Raw genomic sequence first — 9923 nt, forward strand, 5'->3', positions numbered from 1 at the left:
CTGATAGGAGGCGGGACCTTGCGGCGGAGTGGGGGGGGGGCAGGAGGTGGGGCCTGGCGGTGGGGGTCTGTCGGGGGAGGGGCCTAGCAGGAGATGTCAGGGGCGGGGCCTGTTGGGGGCGGGGCCCGCAGAGGCGGGCCTGGCCTTCTCTGAGCCCCACCTTCACCCTCCGCTACTGGTGGCTCTCTGTCGCAGGGTCTCGGTGCTTACCCGAGTTTTTTTTTTTTTTTTTTTTTTTAAGATGGAGCTTCGCTCTTTTTTTTTTTTTTCTTTTGAGATGGAGCCTTGCTCTGTCACCCAGGCTGAAGTGCAGTGGCGCAATCTCGGCTCATTGCAACCTCCGCCTCCCGGGTTCAAGTGGTTCTCTTGCCTCAGCCTCTCGAGTATGTGGGACTACAGGCGTGCACCACTTCGCCCGGCTATTATTTATTTATTTATTTTTGTATTTTTAGTAGAGACCTTGTTGGTCAGGCTGGTCTCGAACTCCAGACCTCAAATGATCCGCCCGTTTCGGCCTCCCAAAGTGCTGGGATTACATGCGTGAGCCATCGCGCTCAGCCCCAAGATATTATAAGACCGCAGCTCCAGCCCCTCCTCCCAGTGAAGTGGTCCTTGCCACTTTGACCCGCTTATATTCGAACAGGATGGGAGTTCTGCCTATGATAGAACCACGCCAAATTGGGGGATTGGAAATTTCTTGAGTCTGCCAGTGCTGAGCGGAGAGTGTAATGATGAACCAGAGACAGGCTTAAAGTAGAGCAGAAGGGCCTGAAGTTAATAATTGTGTAGTCATCTTACTTTTTCAATTGGCTGAATTGCAGCGAAAGAATGGAACAACCTGGAGGAGTCTCTTACAGGAGTGAACAGTGGCATAGCAAGTTCCTTTCCTACTACCTTTTGACAAAAGACTGATTTTGTTTACAGCGCCAAGCGGTCAGGCTATCCGAATAATTCAGGAACTTCCTTTGGCTTTAGAGTCCAAGCTACACATCCTGATTTGGGTTCTTGTGCCCTTAAGATAAAATAAAAAGGGATTTAGAGGCCGGACACAGGTGCTCACGCCTGTAATCCCAGCACTTTGGGAGCCAAGGTGGGCAGATCACCTGAGGTCAGGAGTTCAAAACCAGCCTGACCAATATGGTGAAACACTGTCTCTACTAAAATTACAAAAATTAGCCGGGCTGGTGGACTGCTCCTGTAGTCCCAGCTACCCAGGAGGCAGAGGTTGCAGTGAGCCAAGATAGCACCAATGCAATCCAACCTGCCTGGGTGACACAGCAAGACTCCATCTCGAAAAAAAAAAAAAAAGGGTGTGGGGCTTTGGAGGCAGAGTGTACAGAATAAGAATTCTGCCTCTATCACTTATTGGCTCTGTGACATTAGATAACTTACTCAACCTGAGTTTCTTATCTCCAGATGGATATATATTATTATCTATAGGTGGATAGCATCTAGTTCATAGCCTTGGTATGAGGCTTCAATGAGCTATGTTAATGTGCTTAGTGTAGTGCCTGTCATAAAGCAAAATATTCAACAATGGCAGCTACTGTTATAGCTCAAAAGACAGCAGGGAGGATCAGCTAGGGTTTTAGGAATGAGCTCTGTGTGGGGCACAAGCATGGGACAGGAGGAGGCAGGAAAAGACGTCAGGAGCTGCTGGAGCTACGGATCTCCCAAGATGACCATTCTTTCTCATACATGAGTTTCTCAACTAGAATGACATTTGCTCTTTTATGAACAGTGATGGATGAGATCTCTGCAGATGTCATTGTCAACATCTTAAGCTAATGCCATCAGGGTAACAGGAAGATTGGAGCCCATTTTCAGTTGTATTTGGTGAACTCTGTGAATGATCCAAAAGATACTTAGTTTTCCTTTTCCACTACACTGGCTTAAAGTATTCCTAAGACCCCAGTACATGTTCCTGTGAATTTCTGAAGCAGCCGGCATGCACACTGACTTCAGGGAAGTGAGTGCCCCAGGGCATGGTGACGTGCCAATCTGTGCAGAGAGGGTTGAAAAGGAGAAGGAAGGGATCCTTCCTCTTTTCTGTTCCTAGAGAATGAGGCTACTGTGTTTCAGGGCTTCTGACACCCCAACTGCTGGCTTGGTTACGAACACACTGCTGATGCTTGTCACTGGCCGAAGAGGTTCTAGGCCCTCCTCTGTCTAGTGGATAGATATGGCAAAGGAGGGGGAGGTATGGAACCAAAGGAGAGCATAACTATGACTGTCTCAGTGACTGCATTTTCTGAACCCCAAAGTGGCACATTCTAACAAGTATGAGTCAATCACCGGGAACCACCGGATGGAATGGTTGAGTGTGGGCTTACCCTGGAAACTGTTGTTCTCAGTAGTGGGAAAGCTCCTTCATTCCTGAAAATGAATGCTGCAGGAGTGGTGGGCTGCTGCCTTGAGTGGGACAGAGGTGGGACCTGATGACCTGGCAGGTCTTCCTGTCTCAGATTCTGTGGTGAACTCTACTCCACTGTGACTCATGGTAATCTTTCATTATTCTTTGCCTGGAGGAAAATATAGGTATTTCTGAATTTTTATTTAACCCAATCTTTTAAGTTTAGGATTTCCTCCTGGGTAATAATAAAGAATAGAACAGGTTGGGCTCATGCCTGTAATCCCATCACTTTGGGAGGCTGGGGCAGGTGGATCACTTGAGCCTAAGAGTTTGAGACCAGCCTCGGCAACATGGCAAAATCCATTCTCTACAAAAACACAAAAATTAGCCGAGCACTACGGCGCTCGCCTGTAGTCCCAGCTACTAAAATATATGCAAAATATAGTTAACATCTGGCTGGTTTCACCACTTCCATTGCCACCACTCTGATCTAAACCACCATCTTTTCTTGCTTGGATTCCTGCAGAAGCGTCCTAACTGGCCTGTTTCCATCCTTGTTCCTCTATCATCTAGTCTCTACATGGTAGGCAGAGCATTACTTTCATAACTGCAGCCAGATCATGCCTAACCATTCACTGGAAACCCTGCAGTTCCTCTGCTTCACACTTGTTTATTATCTTCATTGTTTCTCCTGCACTTTAGTGTGTAAGCTCCATGAGGGTTGCAAACCTGGTCTGTTTACCGATGAACCTCAAGTGGCTAGGATAATGCAAATAATAAAAGGGGCAATTACTTGTTCTAGGAAAATAATTATACACAAAATATAATCACAGATTGCTCCTGTTTAATCAAGAGGTCGAACAATTCCCAAGCACAGTGAAGCTTCTAGGCTGACTTGCCACATTGCCATAAATCCAACCAGTAAGAAAACAGTGGGCCCTTTAGTTCCCATGATACAGCAGGCAGCACGGGCTTAATGTTTCAGCAATTTCCCACTCCCTGAAAGTTCCAAGAGGGAACTTGGTGAGCAGTAGTGATGTTGAGTGGGCCTGGGTGGATGCCGAGCACACGGTGGATCTGCCTCACAGCTGAGAAATGCTAAGCCTAGGAAACCCCCAGTCTTATAAGGGGACCACTAGCAAGCCTGCCCAATCTTTGTCCCACAGGGAGACATTATCTTTATTTTCCTGGTTAACAAAGAAATCTCTGGGAAGGGAGAAGAAGGGAGATCTTACTATCCCTTAACATGGCTGGAGAACCATGCCTCTAAATCTCTCCCAGAGGGAGTCACTGTCTTTATAAATAAATCTGCCCTCTGTCAAAGGAGACACTACCTCTAACTTCTAAGGTTGTTTGCTGCCAACACATCCTGGAAAAGATAGTCTGAGATGTAGAAATGCTTTGGAGAATTGTCTTCCAACAACTACTTGTTCAGCAGTGAATATTTTACAAAAGCATCAAAATGTAATTATTAATTCAACTATATTGAAAGAATGGGGACAGGCGAGGTGGCTCCTACCTGTGATACCAACACTTTGGGAGGCCAAGGCGTGTAGATCACTTGGGACCAGGAGTTTGAGACCAGCCTGGCCAACATGGTGAAACCTCGTCTCTACTAAAAATACAAAAATTACCTGGGTGTGGTGGTGTGTGCCTGTAATCCCAGTTACTCAGGAGGCTGAGAAATGAGAATCGCTTGAACCCGGAACAGATGTTGCAGCAAGCTGAGATTACATCACTGCATTCCAGCCTGGGTGACAGTGTGAGACTCTGTCTCAAAAAAAAAAAAAAAAAAAGGGAGAATAATAGAAGAAAAAGTTATTTGTTGAGTTGAATGAAAGGACATGTCCTAACATGACAAGGAATTGTTTATAATACATTTTAAAATGGCAGTGTAAGTATATTATTTAGAAAGATGGGTGCAACATTAGAAGAAATAGTAGAGAGCCTTATAGTTATGTTTAGGGAACAGAACCAGGGCCAAGGGAGATGGGGCTGTCCCCTCTCCTCCCCTCCCCTCTTCTCCCCTCCATCCCCTCCCCCCTCCCCTCCCCTCCTCTCTTTCCTTCCCCCCTCCTCCCCTCCCCTCCCCTCCCTTTCCTTTTCTTTCCGGCATTTCGCTTTTGTTGCTTAGACTGGAGTGCAATGGCATGATCTCAGCTCACCACAACCGCCGCCTCCTGGGTTCAACTGATCCTCCTGCCTCAGCCTCCCTAGTAGCTGGGATTACAGGCATGCGCCACCACGACCAGTAGAGACAGCATTTCTCCATGTTGGTCAGGCTGGTCTCGAACTCCTGACCTCAGGTATCTGCCTGCCTCAGCCTCCCAAAGTGCTGGGATTGCAGATGTGAGCCACCATGCCTGGCTGGGGCTGTTTTTCATTATAATCCTTCTGTTGCTATTTTTTTTTTAAATCTCCAATGATCTGTGATCATGCTTCATTGAACCTGATTGATCCGCAGCCTTTGATCTAGCTGATTATTACCTGCTTTTGAAACACTGTCCTCACAGCACACATAATTGGTTTTCCTCCTACCTCTTTATCTACCCTTTCCCACTTTCTTTTCCGAGTTCCCCTTCATCTGCTCTACCTCTTAATGTTGAAATGATCCAGGGAGAGGTCCTTGCTAATCTCATGGCTTTATATTGTGACAAACCTCAAATTGTGCAGCCAGGAGAAATCATGACAAGAAGAATTTTGCTTGAGTGGCACAGGTAAAATCTTGGCTGGAGAGGGTCTGAGAGATGCATTCATAGATTTATAAAATATAGGTATAATTCTTTCAAGGATTCAGATTATTTTTATATTGTAAATCCCAAGTAAAACCTTCAATTGACCAAACACACAAATCTAAATGTAAAGAGTTTACATTCATGAATTCTGTCCTTTATAGATATTTTTCCAGACATGTTTTCTGTACCATGCCTTGCTCATCTAACTAGTGGTTTTGCCTTTTGTGGTGGAATTTGACCCATCTGCTGTTTGAAGAATCTATTCCCTCTGCATAATTTTGACACTCTCTGCTTTTAGTGCAATTGTTTATATGTTGTCTCACTCTGTCATGAAAGCTGCTGCTAATTTATCAAAGAGCAGGGTTTCTCAGCCTTGGCACCATTGACATTTGGGGCTGGTCAATTCTTTGTTGTTGAGGGCTGTTCTGCCCATTATAGTTTGCTTAACAGTATGAACCAAAAGTATTCAAGATAGGTCTCAATCAACTTAGAAAGTTAATTTTGCCAAGGCTAGGGATGCGCCCATGACACAGCCTCAGCGGTTCCTGACTGTGTGTCCCGAGGTGGTTGGGGTACAACTTGGTTTTACACATTTTAGGGAGACATGAGACATCAATCAATACATGTAAGATGTACATTGGTTGGGCCCGGAAAGGCAGGACAACTTGAAGCAGGAGCTTCCAAGTCATAGCTAGATAAGAGACAAATGGTTGCACTATTTTGAGTCTTCAATCAGCCTTTCACTGAATATGCAATTTACATGTGAGGTAGAGGAATGGTCACTTATGCCTTAGTTTGGCTCCGTGAATCTGCATTTTTACATAAACAAGAAGGCAGAGGGAGCTGTCAGATAGATATGCATTTGTCTCAGGTGAGCAGGATGACTTTGAGTTCTTTGTCCTGCACCTGTGAAGAGAAGTTATTAATTTACATTGCCAAGGTGAAATTCAACAGAACTGTTTTAGGATAAAGATCCTGAGGCCCACAACGAATTTCCTTGTGGGCAGATTGTGAGGAAGGTATGTAGCTTTAAAAAACAAAAATCTTTTTAGCTATCTTATTTAGGAATAATCCCAGCACTTAGGGAGGCTGAGGTGGGTGGATCAGTAAGGAGTTCAAGACCAGCCTGGCCAACATGGTGAAACTCCATCTCTACTAAAATACAAAAATTAGCTGGGTGTGGTGGTGGGTACCTGTAATTGCAGCTACTTGGGAGGCTGAGGCAGGAGAATTGCTTGAGCCCGGGAGACAGAGGCTGCAGTGAGCTGAGATCGCACCATTGCACTTCAGCCTGCCCAACGAGAGGGAAAACTTTGTCCAAAAACAAAAAGGGAGGAAGGAGGCATGTTTGTCTGATACAGTTCCCAGCCTGACTTTTTTCTCTGGCTTAGTGATTTTGGGGTCCCAAGATTTGTTCTTTCACAGCAGCATCTCCAGCTATTGCGCTAGATGTCAATAGCATCCCTTAGCTGTGACAACCAAAAATATCTCCAGACATTGCTGAATGTCCCCCTGGGGGAAAATTGCTGCTGATTGAGAACCACAGTTGAAAAGAGGACCCTGGAATAATGGAATGCAGGGAGGCTGGGAAAAGGTATATGTAAGGTGAGGGTAGAGTGGAACTGGGGAAGCAAAATCAAACACTTCTTTGTGGTCTCATTTTATTTTTACTTTTGCTCTGTTCTTTGCTGCTCTTTGTTATTTAAAACGGCCCAAATTTCAGCATCTGTTTTTCAGCATCTGCTATACCTCTTGCGTATCTTTCCTGCCATGATAGAGGCTGGGGTGAGGAGCCAATATCTGGAGGGAATTCATGCCTTCCATGGGGACAGAAAGAGCCCTGGAAATAACTGAGATTGATTGTTTCTTTCTTCCAGTTGTTTTTTTAATCTTCTTTTTCCTGCCCACTACCCCTCATTGTGAATGGTGCTGTGCCTTGATCAGTCTTTGCTAAGGACACGGTCTGAATCAAGTCCAAGTTCTCCATGCCTGTTTGAGCATTGTACATTGTCCAAGAATAAAGGGAGAAACAGTATTCCAGGAAATGAGCAGAGTGTGGGATGACCAGTAGCAGTGAGTTGGCAGATGTAGGTAGTGGCCAAATGGGATTCTTGCAAAGTATTAGGAGTTAACCCTTTAAATGATGAAGACACTGTTGGTATTAGCTAATATAAGCAAGCCCTTAGTACATGCCTGATGCTCTTTTAAATATCTTTCATTAATTAAGTCATTTAATGTTCACAACGTCATGAGTAGGAGCTATTATTCCTGTATTAGAGATGAGAAAATGCCTAGAGGGGCCGAAAGAAGTTGCTTAAGAGGTAGAGCTATGTTTTTTATTCATGCACTCTGACTTCAAATCCTCACTCTTAAGGCCCATGATATTTACAAATCACACGGTCAGTCTAGAAAATGCCAGTGATTTTGAGCAAGGTTCCTATGGTAGTTGGTGATGCTTTGCTAGATTTTTGTTGGTTCTGTTTTGCCTTTAGTAATAGTTGTAGTTGTTGGATTGTTTTCAGTGGGGAGATTTCCTCAGGTACTGAAACAATGTTTCTGACAAACATGAGAGGTCATCAGGGCCCCTCATGTCTTGATATTACTGACACTGAGTGCTAACCCAGACACTGATCAGCCTCCATCTCTTACTACGCCTCACCACCCTGATATCTTTTCTCCTGTGCTTACACAGATTTAACTCAGTCATCCATCCCTATAGTCATAGCCTCGCATGTTTTTGTAACTTCTTTGCTTCTCAATTCATTGTATAAAATTGGCAAATCCACAGCACTGTTTAAGTCCGATGGTCAATCTTCTCTACGTATTATAAGCCTGCACCTATTCAGCTGACCGTGATTGGGAGAAACACACAACCATGATGACTGACGTCCTGTTGAATTCATAATCAAGAGCCCTGAGTAGGCCCTTAATGTTGTTTGTAATGCTTCCCTAATTCATTCTCCCTCATAATCTCATAGACAATTTCCCACCTTCTCTGTCCTCTTAGTCTTCAATACCTTTTCTCCATCCTCACTCTCAATTTATAACTTTGCCTCTTTTTTTCCACTGAGAAATTAAAGCAATAAGAAGAGAACTTCTGTAGACTCCCTCCACCGTGTCCACTCACCCCCCCAGCTTTAACACCCTTATACTCTGCCTTCTCCACCTGTTACCGTTAGTTAATTTAAAATCACTCCCTCTGCTCCAGCACTGGATCTCATCACCCTTCCTCTAATGAAGAACATGGCTGTACAATTCCCCCATAAATAAATGACCAGTGATTTATTTATTGGCTTCCTTCCTTCATGGCAATCAAGTTTGCCACATGGATTGACTTTTCCTTTCCCAAAAATTTCTCTGTGGCATGTGACACTGTTGGAGAGCATTTTACCCATAGCAGAACTTCTTTCAAAATTGGAGTCAGTCCTCTCACATCCTGCTGCTGCTTCATCAATTACTTTTTTTTTTCTTTTTTTTAAGATGGAATCTCCCCAGGCTGGAGTGCAGTGCGTCAATCTCAGCTCACTGCAACCTCCATCTCTCAGGTTTGAGTGATTCTTCTGCCTCCGCCTCCCAAGTAGCTGGAACTACAGGCACAGGACACCACACCTGGCTAATTTTTGTGTTTTTAGTAGAGATAGGTTTCCGGGTTTCACTATATTGGCCAGGCTGGTCTTGAATTCCTGACTTCATGATCCACCTGCCTTGGCCTCCCAAAGTGCTAGGATTACGGGCGTTGAGACACCGTGCCCAGCCACAATTAAGTTTATTTAATGTCCTTTTTTTTTTTTTTGAGATGGAGTCTCACACTGTCGACAGCCTGTCGCTAGGACTGGAGCGAAGTGACATGATCTCGGCTCACTGCAACCTCCACCTCCCAGGTTCAAGCGATTCTGCTTGCCTCAGCCTCCCAAGTAGCTGGGATTACAAGCACCTGCCACCATGCCCAGCTAATTTTTTGTATAATGTTCTTCCTTTGTTTTCATTTTCATGCATAGCATCTTCACCAGCAGTGGATTCCATTTCAAGAAACCCCCTTCTTTGATCATCCATAAGAAGTAACTCCTTATCTTTTCAAGTTTTATCATGAGATTGCAGCAATTCAGTCTCATCTTCAGACTGCACTTCTAATTATAGTTCTCTTGAACCAGAAGTCCCACCTCTGCAGGTACTTCCTCCACTAAAGTCTTGAACCCTTCGAAGTCATTCATGAAGACTGGAATCAACTTCTGCCAAACTCTTGTCAGTGTTGATATTTTGATCTCCTCCCATGAGTAAGAAATGTTCTTAATGGCATCTGAAATGGTAAATGCTTTCAGAGATTTTTCAACTTATTTTTCCCAGATCCATCAGAGGAATCATACAACTGTCACCTCACTAGGCCGGGTGCGGTGGCCCATGCCTGTAATCCCAGCACTTTGGGAGGCTGAGGCCAGCAGATCACTTGAGGTCAGGAATTCCAGACCTGCCTGGGCAACATGCTGAAAGCCTGTTTCTACCGAAAATAAAAATATTAGCCATACGTGATGACCGGCGCCTGTAGCTTTAGCTCCTCAAGAGGCGGAGGCAGGAGAATCCCTTGAACCTGGAAGATGGAGGTGGCAGTGAGCGAGACTCAGTCTCAAAAACAAACAAAACCAAAAAACTATAGCCTTACTAAATGTATTTCTTAGAAAATCAAATTTAGTCCTTGATCCATCCATAGATGGCAGAATGAATGTTGTGTTGGCAGGCATAAAAACAATATTAATCTTCTTGTTCAACTTCATCAGAGTTCTTGGGTGACCAGGTGCATTGTCAATGAGTAATAATATTTTTTTTTTTTTTTTTTTTTT

The sequence above is a fragment of the Sapajus apella genome, unplaced genomic scaffold, assembly GCF_009761245.1.
Source record: "Sapajus apella isolate SASKATOON/1434 unplaced genomic scaffold, GSC_monkey_1.0 scaffold22, whole genome shotgun sequence".
NCBI lineage: Eukaryota > Metazoa > Chordata > Mammalia > Primates > Cebidae > Sapajus > Sapajus apella.